Raw genomic sequence first — 17,404 nt, 5'->3', positions numbered from 1 at the left:
AGTTTATAGGTGATTTACAACAAGTATATATTATTTATTAAATATATATATATATATATATATATATATATATATATATATATATATATATATATATATATCTTCCATATGTATATAGGTCTATTAAGTATTTTAGGGGAAAAGGAGGTGGATGTCTTATGAAGATGAATGGGTAAAAATCCCCTCTGGTCATCTTACTTTTGTTCCAGCGAATTTGTTTCGATCACACAAATAACCATCAGCTATTCCCCAGAGTAAAATCAGCATGAGGAAGAGGAAATGAGAAAGTATAAGTGTGTGTGGTCGCTCATGCATGGACACTGAATTATATCACTGCTGATAATACACCATCTTGAATTTACATGCAAAAGCAGCATCAGAATCAGAATTTGTGCAGACAGGAGTCTGTCATTTCTGATATTTGAACTTCATTTCTGTAAAATGTACAGCAGTTATTATGAAGTAAAAATTAAGAGCTCCTTGTGAGTGATGACATAGCTTCAATTTGAGTCAAAGAAGTGGTAGCAGAACAGCTTCATCTCATTCCAGATTTTTGAAAGAATGTGTCATTGCATTAGAGAATGATGGGGGATCTCTATGGTGTCATCAGCAGGGACTGGATCCTCTATCCTGGGGTCTCCCTGCTCCTTTGCTTTCACTCTAAGCCATCTTACTCAGCATGCACATCTGAGGCCATATGTAAAGGCATGAGAATGCTGTCATTGTCACTTACTTCCTCATTCTGCATACATGATCAGCCGGGACTAAATAACAGGGGTTTTTATTATAATTATTATTATTATTATTATTATTATTATTAGGCCTATTGCTACATTTTTTTTTTTTTTTTTTTTTTTTTTTTTTACAAAATTTACATGTAAAGGAAAATGTACATTCTGAATTGAGCTTGATGATGCCACTGTTGTTTTCTGTATAGAGCTGAATTGAATTTGTTTAATAATTGACACATTTTGCAACATTGACACTGTTATTGAACTGAACTGAATCAACAATTAACTGACTCGAACTGAATAACAACACTATTGTCTTCTGTAGAGCTGCTAGCTGAATTAATCTTGTGTCAACTGACAAACTATACAGACACTGTTATATCTTTGAGAAACGCAGCCCAGATCCTTCAGTCCACCGTTTCTGAACAGGGCATCCCAGGAACTGCACTTCCAGTATTCTGGAGGGGAAGGGTGGAAAGATCATATTAGAACAATATTGCTGTACCTCAGTGTTCAACGTTTCGAATTCCCTCCTTTTCTTGATATGCACAACTTCAATGCAATAGTTATATTTTTTTAAATAAAAACACTAGGATGAAAAATGTATGTTGATGTGACCTTTTTTTCCATGACTAAGATGAGACCACATCAACATGACACTAGCAAGTCCAAGGTCACAAGTTCAATTCCCATGGTAGGCATGACCTGATAAAATGTATAGCTAAATGCAGTGTGAATGACTGAATGATGAAACAGGCTGTAGTAATAACCATTGGTGATGCAAAGTCCTGAAAGTACAGTACACCCTAATTTTTCCTCAATTTTCATAACTGTAAAAGATAAGCAGAATAGTTGATTATATACTTTTGATAACATCACTTTATAAGTTTATAACCTCAAAACATGAATAAACCATAAATATAGCTTTTATATATTTAAATATAGCCATAAAAACTGCCTATACATTAGTGCTACAAAGAAACAAAATAAATAAACAATTTAAATGTGCTCAAACTTAAAAGTATCATCCCTTTCCACTGGGAAAAAAAGTCTCAAAATAGCATGGGCATGGCTTGCAAGGTGCGACATGAAAGTTAAAGTGCCCCTTAAACTGTGAAATACATGAGAACAGAGATCGAGGAAACAATAAAGTCCAATAATGATACTAACATTTTAACCCTTCTGTTACTCTCAAATTTACCAACATTTTTTTTTTCCCACTTGGGTCAGTTGGACCCCAGCAATTTAACCCCTTACTGCACTCCCCCCATTTTGGCAAGTGGGGCATAAAAGACCAAAATAAAAAAAAAGTTGCTGCTCATAAGTCTTTCTGGATAGACACATAATCAACACATATTTAGAGAGCTGACACTTGGGAGTTTACAGGTCAAGACTCAGAATTACTCTTATTAATTGCTATTATTAATAATATATATGAGATATTGCAAGGTTATTTAATCTTACATTTATGGTCCCGATTCGTGCCTCATTCTCAGTTTGTCTTTTTCACTCATTGAATGCATAGGCCTATGGGAAAGAGTCATGAACATGAAGTCAATCTGTTCACAAAACCTCCTCCCAGATTTACTTCAGTACAGGGCTTTTAAACATGTTCAGGGGGTGGTGTAACAATTGTCCAATGAGAATATACTTTCATGATATAGGAATGTGGTACATATAGAAAAACAAGTCTAAATATGGTCAACATCTGGTCCAGTGCCCCTGCCTGCCTTGGGCTCCAGTAAGCCCTAAAAGCCGGGACCCTTTCTTGGCTGCTTTCCAAGAAACACACAAACATATACATTGTGTACATTAAAACCAGATGTGTGACGAAACCATAACAACCAGTCTCCGTTCTACCCTTGCATCCGTGAAGACCAGGTGAGGGAAAACAGGGAGAAACAAGGAAAGAAAAGTCAGGCTGATAAGAAAATCTATCAGTTCCCCCATTTGATCATAAAATGATCACTTAATCATAGCATGACTTTTCCTCACAACACTTAATCACTTTCCTTGACCTTCAATAAGCTTTTTACTGTATTCTACAACAGTGGGTAAAAATTCACTGTAGACAACTATTTTGTCCTCTTCCGCATCTAAATGTCTTCGTTCTATGCTTCATCATCAGGGTGATTTAATCAGTTTCTGTTGAATTTCTCTTTTTGCTGCTAAGCACTGTGGTGCTCGTCGATCCTTCATCTGTTCTTGGATGCTCTTGATCAGTTGGAGCAAACAGCGGGCTTTTAGGCCACCAGTTGAGTCTGCTCAATCTCCTCGTTGGTCCCCCTAAGGAACTCTTCTGCCTCTGCCAGGGTTAGAGGCACACCTGGTGTGAACTCAGGGTGTTCCACTTTTGAGCACTGCACTAGTGTGCTCATGGATCTTGCTCCACCACTCAGATAGTCTTCTCTTGTGGTCACAAGCAGGTGTAAGTCAAATTTGGTTCTATGAAGATACCGCATTCAATCTCCTGACAGCATCTACTCGTACCTTATACCTATATATGATAGATAGATAGATATGGAGACATGGAGGACACACACACAAAATAACAAGACCAAAACAAGACAATAGCATTGTCATTTTCCATACCGTAAAAATACATCAGTACCTAGATTGTAGGACAAGCATTTTTTGTATTAAATTGGTGATGAACTGAGAAATCATATTTTCCTTGAGCTTTTGACATATTAGAGGTAATCATAAGACTACCTGTAAGTTTCAGAGCTGAAAAATTCCTGTAACTCCAATAAAAGCTTTAACTGACACCAGACCCAGCAAACGACTTACAACAGCAAAGGATTTACAAAGTGAGGATCTATGACGTCAAAGGGCAGCAATCACCGCCTCCGCTGAAGAAGATCAACGCCTACTTCATCACTGCCTGTTTAGCCCCGCTTACCGATTCGCGCATGACATGCAATAGAATCGTTAGCATAAGTAACATAGTTCTACGTGTTGCTAAACCAGACTGAGCTACTAAGCAATAAACATGCCATTGAGGATTACAAAATATTGTTCAGTGCTTGGTTATGCAACATGTAAGTCACTGTGTTAATTCTAATGCATGATCTGATATTAATGATTCATGTTCAGTCAGATGTTCTTTGTCTGTGTCAGTAAATCAAACACGTGACTAAACATCAACTTGCGTAGTTTCTCTTAGTAGGATGAAAATAATCTGTTATTTAACAGTAAATAAATAAGAAAACGATCAAAGAAAGTTCCTTTTGCAATCATTAGAGCAGCACGCTTAAGCTGTCAATCAAACAGCATGCATTTATAATGACTGATGCTCAACTCCCATTTTATTCAAAGAATCTTAGTTATATCACGTTTGCCTAGAAATTGAGTTTCAATTACGAGATCACTGCTTTCATTCACTCAACATGTCTGTGATCAGCTACAATGTAATCAATGTAATCATCACTGCAATCTTTCATGCCACAATCTAAATATTTAAGCCTTGAGAGCTGTAATAGTAAAAACGCACTAAACGAGAAAATAATACTTGGCTATTTCAGATGGAAAGATGTCAGCCAATCACAGCAGTGGGCGTTTACACTAAAGTCTCTCAGCAAACACGCCTCTTAAAACAGAGTGTTCAAACTAAAATCAGAGTAGGAAAAATGCATTTTATAAAATGACAATTTTGGATGTAAAAGCATTAACATCATAAGTGTACCCCAGAAAACATTATAAAACAATAAAACAATGCAGTTCATGACCCCTTTAACAAAACTGCTTTACCTGTGAATGGAAATTTTAAAATGCTGTTAGAGACAAAATATATATTTACTCATCAGCAGTGACAGTAGTAACCTGTGGAAAAAATTAATGTGGGGTGAGGGCTGTCCATTTTTTCATTACCACCAATACATGGAGCAGGGTTTGAACCCATGTCATTCCAGTTTCTGTCAATACCATACATTGGTTTTTGCTATCTGATTTCCTCTTCATTTTTTGCGCTATACAGTGCATTTCAAAATGATTAACCAATGCTTTTCTACATGGACAACACTCAGACCACTTTAAAATGTTAACAATCACAATGTATTTCATACACCTGTCACAGAATTAGCTTGAGGGAATTCTGCAAATGGAATTCATCATGACATTCTGAAAAGGAAGAGTTAGATGTGCGCTGCGCAAGTGTGGCACTGCCACAACAACAACCCAGGCCAAGATTGTTAACCCAAATTCATCCATGGCCATTATTCCATTTATTCCATTGGACATTATCCAATTTGTGTGCCCACTTCAAAAATTTGTTTACAGCTGTTTATGGCATTTGGTTTGCCTTGGTGCACTATCACTCTCACACACTTTCACACCCCCATTTTCTGGCCAGAAAATCATCTCTTTTTTGTCACTGTCTCCACAGACAGTGAACTGAATAGGGAATGTATATGGTTACAGGCGAAATATCACCAAGTCCAATCGAATAACACCACTTCGATTTCGATGGAAACTACTGAACGTAGGCACTGTGGCATTCCCTGTGCGACAGTGTCTAAGCAGTTAGACTCATACAGTCAGACAAAGTCATACGCAATGGTTTGAGATTTCTTAATATCTAATTGATCATATAATCTTTTAAACCTAGGCATGCCACCGTTAGAAGAACCAATTCAAATTTCTTGAATGCAATTTTTTCATTCATTTGTCCAATATAATTTCATTTTCATTATTAATTTGGTGTTGCTCATGAGCTGTTCTGATAAAAGTTTGGAGATCTCCACATATTCTTGGATCCATGGCCAAACATCATGTAATCGTAATCCCTGTCAATGACAGCATCTGTAATTTCATAAATTAGGAATTAGGCTATTAGTTCAATTTATCCCTAAAAATATAAATAAACCAAGATGAGGTGACCAATATTATGGCTTTACCATCCACAGTTTATTCTAGGACACTTTGTGCCCCGGTTGTAATCTTTTTTGTTCAAAGAACTCTGTAACATGCTTTATAGGAAGCTCTGTTTTACGAGCAGAGTCTCTCCCTCTCTCTACACTTCACAGCATCACCAGTGATCTAATTTAACATTTTACCCAGGATTTTATGAAATATCTCCTCACTATAATAAGTCCAGTCCAAAGTTTGAACTGATTTATGAATCAGACCAAACACTTAGCTTCATTTAAGGTTGGACTGGTGCCTATCAAAAGAAAGCAGAGTATTGTTAGTTTATCAAAGCATAAAGAACTGCTATGAGACCAGTAAATAACCAAGCTACAAATTAATGTGACAAATCAAAATTTTAGGCGGTCTCTGTAGTGCTCATTAAATATGCAGTACCTGCACACAAGCGAAGGGATAGAAGTCTTGCTTGATCTTCAGTCAGTTGAATGCGTTACTTTTCTCAGATTCATCTGGTAGTTCTGAGATTTCTGTAGGACTGCTGGTCTGTAGCACTGGATCTTCTGAAAGAGTCTTTCATTTTCACATGTCGTTCTCTTCATCCAGTGAACTTTGTCAGTCTGTGATGAGGATCTGATGAGAGCACTGGAGGTCTGGAAGATGCAGTTGTGTCTCTGTCTTTCTTCTCAGGGCATCTTGTTGCATTGTCATTTCTCCAAGTCCAGCCCCTCTGAGATACAGTATCAATTTTCTCTTTCAGGGGTGGAGCTGATGGTCCATCCAGCCGTGTGCCGTCTTCTCTCTCCCTCAGCACAGCATAGTTGTTCTTTATTTTGGCAACATCCCAGAAGCCATGGTCTGCTTTCTAAAAAATGAACACTCAAGAGAGAGCCGCATGTAAATTCCAACCACAATTGTATATGAGCAATCTGATTTGCTTTTTAATTACCTCTTTCAAATGTCTCTTAATTTTATCATCTGGTTGACAATAGCAGTTCCTCATTTTTATTTTAATAAAGCAAGTTCTTCTTTGCAGAAAAAGCAAGCAATTTCTTCTTTGCAGAATGCAGAAAAGAGCAATAAGCTACTCTGAAATATATCTGAGATCACTACAAATAAATAATCCTCACAAATTCATCAGCATAATGTATTCTGTATATTCTGAAGTCACACTTCAATCTCAATCTAGTAATACTAAATATAAGTTGGCAACCGTCAAAAATATTTTTTCTTTTTATGTTGAGCTCAAAACATCTAATTAAATTAGTCACCCAATCTTGATCTCATTCAACACAATGCAGAAGTTATTCTTCAAATAACAAAATCTTAAAATCTCTGCCATACATCAATTTTCATACTGTCTCCCAGGGATAACGAGTACAAATACAGATACAAAAACAGGATTATACTATATCTTTTACATTAATTTAATATTGTCCTATTTATTTGTTTCTCTATTTAACTCTTGAGATTATTTCATTTAAAGTATGGTCTTTAACCTATATCTAAGCCAAGACTCAAATCAAAATCTCATAAGTCTAATCAGCCAAAATATCTAAAAACAATTGCACATATCTGCGCTATCCCCAATTGTCAAATATCTAATCAACAGAATTTTGATATTTGACTCCTAATTCACCATGAATTTCACATACAGCTGCTTTTAAGATCAGCAGCCCCTCAGTCTATCACAGGAGGGACAGAACATGATCTGCTTCATAACTTCACTGAATCAAAGAACTTGTATTCTTATTTGTAGCTCTAATATTCTGTCTCCTGTCCAGATCAATTTTTTTAATGCAAATTTTAAAGATTTAATTTAGAAGTTCAAGTTAATGCCTTGCAAGGACTTCACAACACCATTTTCTTTAAAATCATTCAAAATTCATTCAATCGTGAAAAAGGACTGAGAGATATCCTAAGGAATAGGAAAACCAGGAAAAGAAATAAAATCTCTTCACACATATAATCATCTATTCCTTCTTCCCACGCTCAAAAACGTGAGGATAACACTAATAACAAAAAGGGTGATCAATTCTCTTTTTTGTCCTTCCCATATTTATTCAAATACGAGGATAACCAACTTTTACCAAATATGGCAAAAATCGTGGCACGGAAATTTAAGGATAAATTTCTCAACAGACAGTAAGATGCACTTAAGCATTTTATTTCTTACCTGTCTGGAGAAATCCCGGACGAGCCCCCAAATTGCAAGGTTATTTAATCTTACATTTATGGTCCCGATTCGTGCCTCATTCTCAGTTTGTCTTTTTCACTCATTGAATGCATAGGCCTATGGGAAAGAGTCATGAACATGAAGCCAATCCGTTCACAAAACCTCCTCCCAGACTTACTTCAGTACAGGGCTTTTAAACATGTTCAGGGGGTGGTGTAACAATTGTCCAATGAGAATATACTTTCATGATATAGGAATGTGGTACATATAGAAAAACAAGTCTAAATATGGTCAACATCTGGTCCAGTGCCCCTGCCTGCCTTGGGCTCCAGTAAGGCCTAAAAAGCAGGGACCCTTTATTGGCTGCTTTCCAAGAAACACACAAACATATACATTGTGTACATTAAAACCAGATGTGTGATGAAACCATAACAACCAGTCTCCGTTCTACCCTTGCATCCGTGAAGACCAGGTGAGGGAAAACAGGGAGAAACAAGGAAAGAAAAGTCAGGCTGATAAGAAAATCTATCAGATATATAACCTCAAATATAAAAAAAAGAATATAAGAATATAATTTTTAAATGTATAAAAATATTATGTAGATGTGGTATAACAACTTATAACCAAAATTAAAGTGAAGCCACATGTGTTCATGCTTCATTTTAAAGCTGAGGATATCTCTACAATTATGCATTTTATGGATCATTTTTTAAGAACATGTCATGCGTGTTTTCATAGAAGGCTAATAAAAATGCTAATGAAATGATTTATGTCCCCAATAACTCCCCTACACTCTAATGTCTGGTGCGGAGAACTGCCCATTCACTATTCTATTGTTCTCCCTTGATGAATGTTAGCACCTCTGCCAGTATGAGACTTAATCTTCATTATTATTTTATCATTATTCTTTTGTTTGTATTCAGCCATTATTAGCCTTCATTCTGGCATTACATTGCGTGCCCATTCACACCACATTTATCCAAGATTTGTTAATTGATCTATTACCTGAAGTCTTTCTAAAAAAAAAAAAAAAAAAAAAAAAAAAAAACAGAAGAAGAAGAAGAAGAAGAAGAAAAGCATATTCTTAAGATCTTATGTGAATTCTTTTAACAAATTAGTTCATGGAATAGAATAAGTCCTGCTGCAGCAGGTGCATTAGAGCTACAGTTAGCATCAAGCTACATAACACAATTTAAAACAGGTCTTCAGTCCTGTTCCTGGGGACCCACTTTCCTGCAGAGTTTAGCTCCAACACTAAATCAAACACACTTGAACCAGCTAATCAAGCTCTTCAGGATCACAGCCCTGGGGCCGTATTCACAAAACATTTTATCTTACCACTAAGAGTTCTCCTAAATAGCAGTAAAAGTTCTTAGCTAGGAGTTTTCTCTTAAAACCTATTCACAAAGCTGCTGAGACAAACTTTTACTAAGAAATAGACTGAAGTCTTAAGCTAAGGGTAAGGGTGGGGTTGACCTCGTTGCTATGGAGTAAACACACAGTGATTGGCTAATGGGGGAGGAGTCAGCCATTTAATCATAGAAATGTTCTAGAATAAGTTGTCATGTTTCCATATTTAAATAAAGGTTTTAAAATACAAATGTTGCCCTATTCAAATAAATATTTTTAATAAAAATGTTGCCATATTCAAATAAATATTTTTAATAAAAATTTTGCCATATTCAAATAAAGGTTTTTAAAATGTAGGCTAAGTGTCACTAATTAAAACTAATTAAAGTATATACAATTAATTGTCCGCCTCTTGGATGTCGGCATCTCAAGAGAATGCAAAATGCAAGCGACAAATGATGTTTTATAAACAAAGTTTAGGAGAAACACATTCAAACAGTCTTTCTAATCAGCTCAAGAAGAGGAATATATACACAGAGGAGAGCCGACTCGCCTATAGTTACTTCGACAGTTTTCTGCACCCCTCCGCCACCCCGCTCCTCTCTCTCGGCTGGGGATATGAGGAGAACTCTGGGTTTGGGCTAAATTCTAGGCTCGGAGCCCTCGATCCCCTTGGACAGCACACCAAATGTGCTTATTATATATATATATATATATATATATATATATATATATATATATTTTTTTTTTTTTTTTTACTCTATTCAATCATTTGTAAGTGTGAACTCTTGAGAACCATTGCCACAGGTAATCAGACAATATTTATTTATTTGTTAAAGATTTATTTTTGGCATCTCAAAATCTCTATTCAAATCTATAATTCAAAATGTATTGCATTTATGAAGAAAAAGTTGAGCATCTAAGGCTCTATCGCTATTGCCTCAATGGTGTTCAGTGTCTTTAGGTGGTTTAGGTTTGTGATTTGGTCTTAGAGACTTAGGAGTCCTCTTGACTACTCCTAATGTTTCACAGGTTTAGGAGCTAGTTTTAGCGCTAAAATGCTTTGTGAAATACTCTTAGAACAGAAATTTAGGAGTCCTAAATTTAGGACTGACTTTAGGAGCTACAATTTAGGAGCTACTTTTAGCCTTAAGATGTTTTGTGAATACGGCCCCAGGTGTTCTGAAGCAGGTTGGAAATAAATTTACAGGACAGTGGGTCCCTAGGAGCAGGGTTGAAGACCTAGGATTTAAAAGATTAATATTAAGTTTTTACTCAAAACTCACTTAAAACCATCATCAAGCGTTTGTATTAACTTCTGATCACAATATAATATGGATTTTGGTCATATAATGTTGTTGAAATATGTTATCTTTAGCATTTTATATGGAGCTAATGCTACAACTGCTTAGCATGTATACTGTAAACCAGAGGTCTGCAAACTCGGTCCTGGAGGGCCACTGTCCTGCAGAGTTTAGCTCCAACTTGCCTCAACACAAACCTGTCTGCAGAGTTTAGCTCCAACTTGCCTCAACACAAACCTCTCTGGATGTTTCTAGTATGCCTAATTAGACCTTGATTAGCTGGTTCAAGTGTGTTTAATTGGGGTTAGAGCTAAACTCTGTGGCCCTCCAGGATCGAGTTTGGAGACCCTTGCTGTAAATTCATATGAAAATACCCTAAATTGCATGATAATCACACACAAATCATATACTATTGTATTCGTGTGTTTGTTTTCTTCATTTTTGACGTGTAGAAAAATTTCTTTGGCTTTGTTTTTCACGGAGCTGCGAAGGAGGAAGTATACACAGGATGTGGTCATGCAGAAGGCAGGAATTATGCCACATAAGGGGCCTCATTTATAAAACATGCATATGCACAGATTTGATCTTAGAGTGTGTGTACACTAAAATCTACGCCAACGTCCATATTTATGAAAACGGTCTTTGACGTGGAAAAGCTCTAAGCACCACATCAGGGTCTGAGCAGACGTACACACTTTTCCTTGTAGCAGAGAGTAAGAGAACTGGAGGTATTTGGAAATATAAGCAATTCTTCCTGCTCACCATTCTTAGGTAAAGCACTTGGATGTTGACTGATGTTCTTTTATATACTAATGACATTAATTAGGCAGCGTTTACCAGGTGGAAATCTGAAACCATTCAGCTTTGCAGAATTTCAAGATCATTTGCGATTTATAAATTTCACATCTGGAAGAGAGGCATACACATGTTTTTTGTGCGTATGTTCGTTCTCTGAATCACATGGACGCACATTTTAGAAATGATCGTAAGATCAAATGTAGGAAATGTACAAATCAAATGTATGCAACATTTTATAAATGAGGCCCAAGATGATTTACAGCTCTAGATTAAATGAGCACAGCTGAGATCATAATATTGCAAAACCCAAAACAGGGGTCCGTTCTACGTACCTCGTTTAATACATCTGAGATCAGGGGTTCCCAAACACATTCCTGGGGCCTCCCCAATACTGCATGTTTTCCATGTCTCCTTAATCAAACACACCTGATTCAGATCATCAGTTCATTAGTCGAGACTCCAAGACCTGAAATGGATGTGTCAGACAAAGGAGACATGCAGAATATGCAGTGCTGGGGAGGCTCCAGAAATGTGTTTGGGAACCCCTGTCTGTGATGATTTGACAGATGCCAGATCTTCTAATTGTGATAACTGAACTCTGGCTAATTTGGATCTTCAAACAACTTTGCGGATTGGGTTAAAATATCTGGATTAAGTTGTCTGTGATTACTGCATGTTCTTGTGTTCCTTGAAAAGGGCAGATTTATCGATACTCAAAACCACTATCAGGAATGCAGTGACTGGCTGGCATCAAGACGGCAACGTAGTGACATCATATAATTAAAAATGACACCTGATGAAATATTTGACAAATTTCTGGACCTTTTATAAGAAAACAGCCAAGCAACCAAAACGAGGTAAAAGTTATAACAGATAAATTAAATGTGCACTGTTTTCCAATTATTTAGGCTATATTCACGATTTCCTATTTGTACAGGCTTTACATTTTTATTTCAATGTTGTAATTAGCAATTTATTTAATTTGACATTTGAAGCAAATTGTTATGTGACAGCATTAATTAAATTTTTTTTAAGGGTCAAGAACAAGTTATCTGCATCTCTTGCATTGCATCAAGCCACTCCCATAATAGCTGTCGCGGTTCAAATTAATGCATGCGAGGCATAGATAGACTAACTGTAAACTACATCATGTGTGTAAGATTCCAATAAAATTATTAGGTAATTATTTCCTCACGAATAAATCTCTCAACGAGTAAAACTGGCTGTGTCTATATTCTTATAGACTACACAATATATATAATATTATTTGAAAATTTATTTTTAAATCATTATTATTGTCCCTTGTTCACATTAGGGTACACTTGTAAAAAAAAAAAAAAAAAAAAAAAGTAGCAGTGGCTGGGACAGACTTTAAGCATCACCTCCGTTTAAAAAGATGCCATCTAATCCTGGTTACATGAAATACGCCAGGCAGGTTTAAGCTTACGTACCTGTTGCTATGACAGCAAGTCCATGAGCGTCGAAGAACCGAACAATCCAAGATCCTGCCAAATCGTCATCAATTAATCCAGCTAACTGAGTTAGCGACATATGAAGAACGGACCCCAGGAGAGACAGACAGCACTGTGTATGCTGTTTTAGCTCTTCAGATTGCATAATTCAGTAGGGAATGAATAGAAATCGTATTCTATATGACAAAATATTTTGCAAACATGAGTATAAATCAATATTTCTCCAAGTATGCACAGTTTTGGACTAAAAGCCCTAACAGACACTGTCCTGTTTGGGTGGTTTGTGTTTGTAGCTCTTTGTTTTGAATTAGGGTGACCATATATGCCATTTTCCCAGGACGTGTCCTGTCCTAAAATGGCTTGAGCCCTTGCCTCTTTAATTGTGAAAGTGGTTATATCAATGTGCCCCCTGAACACGATTTCTAAACGGAGGTCTGTGCAAGCCATTGTTCTTCTTGACAGTCTTCATGCAATGCATTAAAATGTTGTCGTATTTGCAATGCTTTGACCGTTCTCTGTAGATCCAGCCTTCTCGCAAGCCACGATTGGTCGATTATGTATAATGCACGCTATTGGTAAAATAATTTTTTAATCATTACCTTCCGCAAATATGAAAACAAAAACAAAACTAAATTTTATGCAACTTAGAAATCCTGGACAGGACATGTCCTGGGAAAATGGCACATATGGTCACCCTATTTTGAATCTCTACTTACTATCATTCCTTGATGTTTGTATTGCTAAATATAACTTACTCATCACCATATATCTGATATTGTCTAATATTGCCTATCACATTAATCTGAAATCTAGCTTTTAATCTAAATTGCTAGCACAACGCATAGCATTTTGCTAGCCTGTCAACTTGTCATCCGTGCTTACTGTCTTTTTTCACCTACTGCTATTTTTTCTACAAGTCCATCAAACAACTGTGGTAAGTGTAACCCCTGTCAGGTGATTTAGGGGTTAACTCACAGTAAAAAGGACGGTGGCTCGCTAGAATTTAAATGATTATTTGTAGGAACACTGTAGGCCAGATTAATGTAAATCAGAAGATGCAAGAATTTGTAAGAGACAAGGGCACACACACAAGTATATGATTTAAATGCAATTATTTATATAAGGTAAGAGTTTTGGGCATTAGACGGATAACACAAATTGAGTATGTCAATGATACTGTATAGAAGGCAATCCAAAAACTGAGGGCTTGACTTGAGGTTCTTTACATACTGAGAATATACTGTCACATCTGCCTTATATCTGAGGGGTAATATAAATGTTAAATCTACTGGAAGCCTAGGTTGTCTCCTGAACATTAGCTCATAAAGGCTAAATCCGGTGGTTTCATTTCTGGTGCAGTTGTAAGCATGTACAAGTGGTTTCACAAACTCCTTTCAGCAGCTTTTCTTCTTGGCTTCCAGGGTTCATAAAAGCATATTTATCAGAGTTCTGTTGAATCTTTTAACAGGGTTTCCCTTGGATGGAATGGGGTTGTTCTGATTTTTTACACCCCAGCAATATCACACAATTTTTTGATTAGGTGTGATTCAAAATCAGGGCCTTGATTACTGTGAAGGCATTCAGGATAGTCATAATAACATATGAACTGCTCCCACAGACACTTTGCAACATTCTTAGCTTTCTAGTTTGTTGTAGGAATAGCAAGGACGTATTTAGTAAAATTATAAGTTATTACGAACATGTCCTTAGTGTTACTGTGGTCAGGCTTGAGGGTAAGAATGTCCATGCATACCAGTTGTAAGGGATGGTTGGTTGTAATGTTCATGTGTGGTGCAGCCTTTTCAGGTAGGGCTTTTCTCCGTATACATCAACCACATGTTCTGATCATCTATATTTATTTTTAGCTGCAGGCCAAAAAACTGCTATCATGCTACCAAATACCATGCTTTTAACAATCTAGACTAAAACCATAAAGTTTCCTTTACACTTTAACCCCCATCAGTGCCCTGATCAACACACAGTCGTCCAGACCCGCGTACAACTTAACACACTGTCCTCCCTGTCAGTAACCCAATTAACACAGTGTCCACTGGCATTAAACATTTTTTAAAAGAAGGCTTTCACATCTATGGTGGTAGAAAATGTATATATATATATATATATATATATATACAGTACAGTCCAAACGTTTGGAACCACTAAGATTTTTAATGTTTTTAAAAGAAGTTTCGTCTGCTCACCAAGGCTACATTTATTTAATTAAAAATACAGTAAAAAACAGTAATATTGTGAAATATTATTACAATTTAAAATAACTGTGTACTATTTAAATATATTTGACAAAGTAATTTATTCCTGTGATGCAAAGCTGAATTTTCAGCATCGTTACTCCAGTCTTCAGTGTCACATGATCCTTCAGAAATCATTCTAATATGCTGATTTGCTGCTCAATAAACATTTATGATTATTTTCAATGTTGAAAACAGTTGTGTACTTTTTTTTCAGGATTCCTTGATGAATAGAAAGTTCAAAAGAACAGCATTTATCTGAAATACAAAGCTTCTGTAGCATTATACACTACCGTTCAAAAGTTTGGGGTCAGTAAGAATTTTTATTTTTATTTTTTTGAAAAGAAATTAAAGAAATGAATACTTTTATTCAGCAAGGATGCAGTAAAGACATTTATAATGTTACAAAAGATTAGATTTCAGATAAACACTGTTCTTTTGAACTTTCTATTCATCAAATAATCCTGAAAAAAAATATTGTACACATATATTTTGTACAATTGTACACATTAAATGTTTCTTGAGCAGCAGATCAGCATATTAGAATGATTTCTGAAGGATCATGTGACACTGAAGACTGGACTAACGATGCTGAAAATTCAGCTTTGCATCACAGGAATAAATTACTTTGTGAAATATATTCAAATAGAAAACAGTTATTTTATTATAGTTTATTTTAAATTGTAATAATATTTCACAATATTACTGTTTTTTACTGTATTTTTAATTAAATAAATGTAGCCTTGGTGAGCAGACGAAACTTCTTTTAAAAACATTAAAAATCTTAGTGGTTCCAAACTTTTGGACTGTACTGTATATGAGAGGTACACACACACACACACACACACACACACACACACACACACACACACACACACACACACACACACACATATTATAGTTCAAAAGTTTGCAATCACTATGCTTGATGGCAGCAGAAAATTCACCTCTGGATCACAGGAATAAATAATATTTTAAAAAATATTAAAATAGAAAACAGTTATATTAAATTGTAATAATATTTCTAAATATTTTTAATGTAAGAATCTTATTAAAAACCCTAAACCTTTAAATGGTAGTGTACATACATAAATATAATATTTTAAAAGGAATGATTGGAGTTCCATGTTCCTTTATTGAAGGAGGAGTGTGGCTGATAAGATCACGTATCAGTTGGTTTTACCCGAAGAATACAGTTCTGATGTCCTTAAACATCTGCATGATGACCTCGGTCATATGAGAAGTGACCGTCCTTTGGATTTGGTGTGGAACAGATTCTCTTGGCCCAATTAGTCCTCCACACTGGTCTTCTTGCGAAGAAACATCAGGCACTGAAGCTGTCCACATTGTCAGAGAACTGATGAAAGCAACACGTAAGGTATGTGAACACTCAGACCAGTTGGTAAAACGATTGTTGCAAATGGCTCTTACTACTTCACTACAGATCTCTTGCTCTCCAGCTTCTGCATTGAACCGTTCAGCAAAGGCAAGTATTGGTCTCCAGGGAGTTCTGAATGAGGTCACAGAGGCAACCTGTCGGCATCAACATTTTGCTTCGCGCACCTGTACTGCAGTTTGAAATTGTAAGTAGAGAGCGCTGCTAACCACCTATACCCTACTGCATCAGGCTTGGCAGTGGAAAGAACATAAGTTAGGGGGTTGCTATATGTCACTACCGTGAAGGTATGCCCCTCCTCTCCACTTAGTACTGCAAGCTGCTTTTGGAGCTCTGTTATTTGACTTGCTAACTGTCAGATCATCTCCTATAGCTGTTGAAACTGTACTTCAACACGCACTCATGAAACTGTACTTCAACACGCTGCTTAGAACTTCCCAAGTGTTGTTTCATCCGTGCACTTTTTAAAGCGTGTTTGCTCTCTTCGATTCGTAACGTAATTAGCTCGGCAAAGGATTGAGGTGAATCCTTTTTCTGCTCTAACTGCAACTCTAAAAGCAAGGAGCTTTCTCAGCATCCTCTGCAAAACTGTTTAAGCAGATGCTTGTTAATCTCTGAACCAAGCACTCCACCATGTCACATGGTGGTCTGTAATGCCACGTGCAGTCGCTTTAAATAAGCAGATGGATTTTGACCTGGGTTCTGAAATGTGTTCAGAAATTTGGTGAATAATTCATTGCCATCTTTGATGGTTGCAAAAGCAGAATCGAGAAGCTGAATGTAAATACTCTGTGGAAATCAGAGACCATTGGGTCTTGGAAAAGAAGTTCAGCGCTGGAGCCCCAACTTTCGGAATCAACCTCATTGGGTTGATGGGGAGTTTGCCCAGAGAAAGCACATGAGAAAGCAATGGTGAGTTCCCAGATATCTCAGAGTCACTAGTACATAAAAGATGATCTACCACAACTTTTTTGCACTGCATGTCAAGTCGTCACCTTTATTTATAGAGCTCTTTTTACAATGCAGATTGTGTCAAAGCAGCTTTACAGTGATAACTGGTATATA

At 36.4% G+C, this 17,404-nt stretch overlaps 1 long non-coding RNA gene across 1 annotated transcript; it reads right to left on the bottom strand.

Moving 5' to 3' along the window:
* Window positions 1–922: 922 nt before the first annotated feature.
* LOC125253217 lies at window positions 923–7,810 on the bottom strand. Its single transcript, XR_007181379.1, has 2 exons — window positions 6,033–7,810; window positions 923–3,228 (listed from the first exon to the last, which is right to left on the bottom strand). It is a non-coding gene; the product is annotated as an uncharacterized LOC125253217 (long non-coding RNA).
* Between the last annotated feature and the right edge of the window lie 9,594 nt (window positions 7,811–17,404).

Source organism: Megalobrama amblycephala, linkage group LG18 (assembly GCF_018812025.1).
Source record: "Megalobrama amblycephala isolate DHTTF-2021 linkage group LG18, ASM1881202v1, whole genome shotgun sequence".
NCBI lineage: Eukaryota > Metazoa > Chordata > Actinopteri > Cypriniformes > Xenocyprididae > Megalobrama > Megalobrama amblycephala.
Note: the sequence above shows the minus strand (reverse complement) of the source record. Positions and strands in the feature narration are given on the sequence as shown.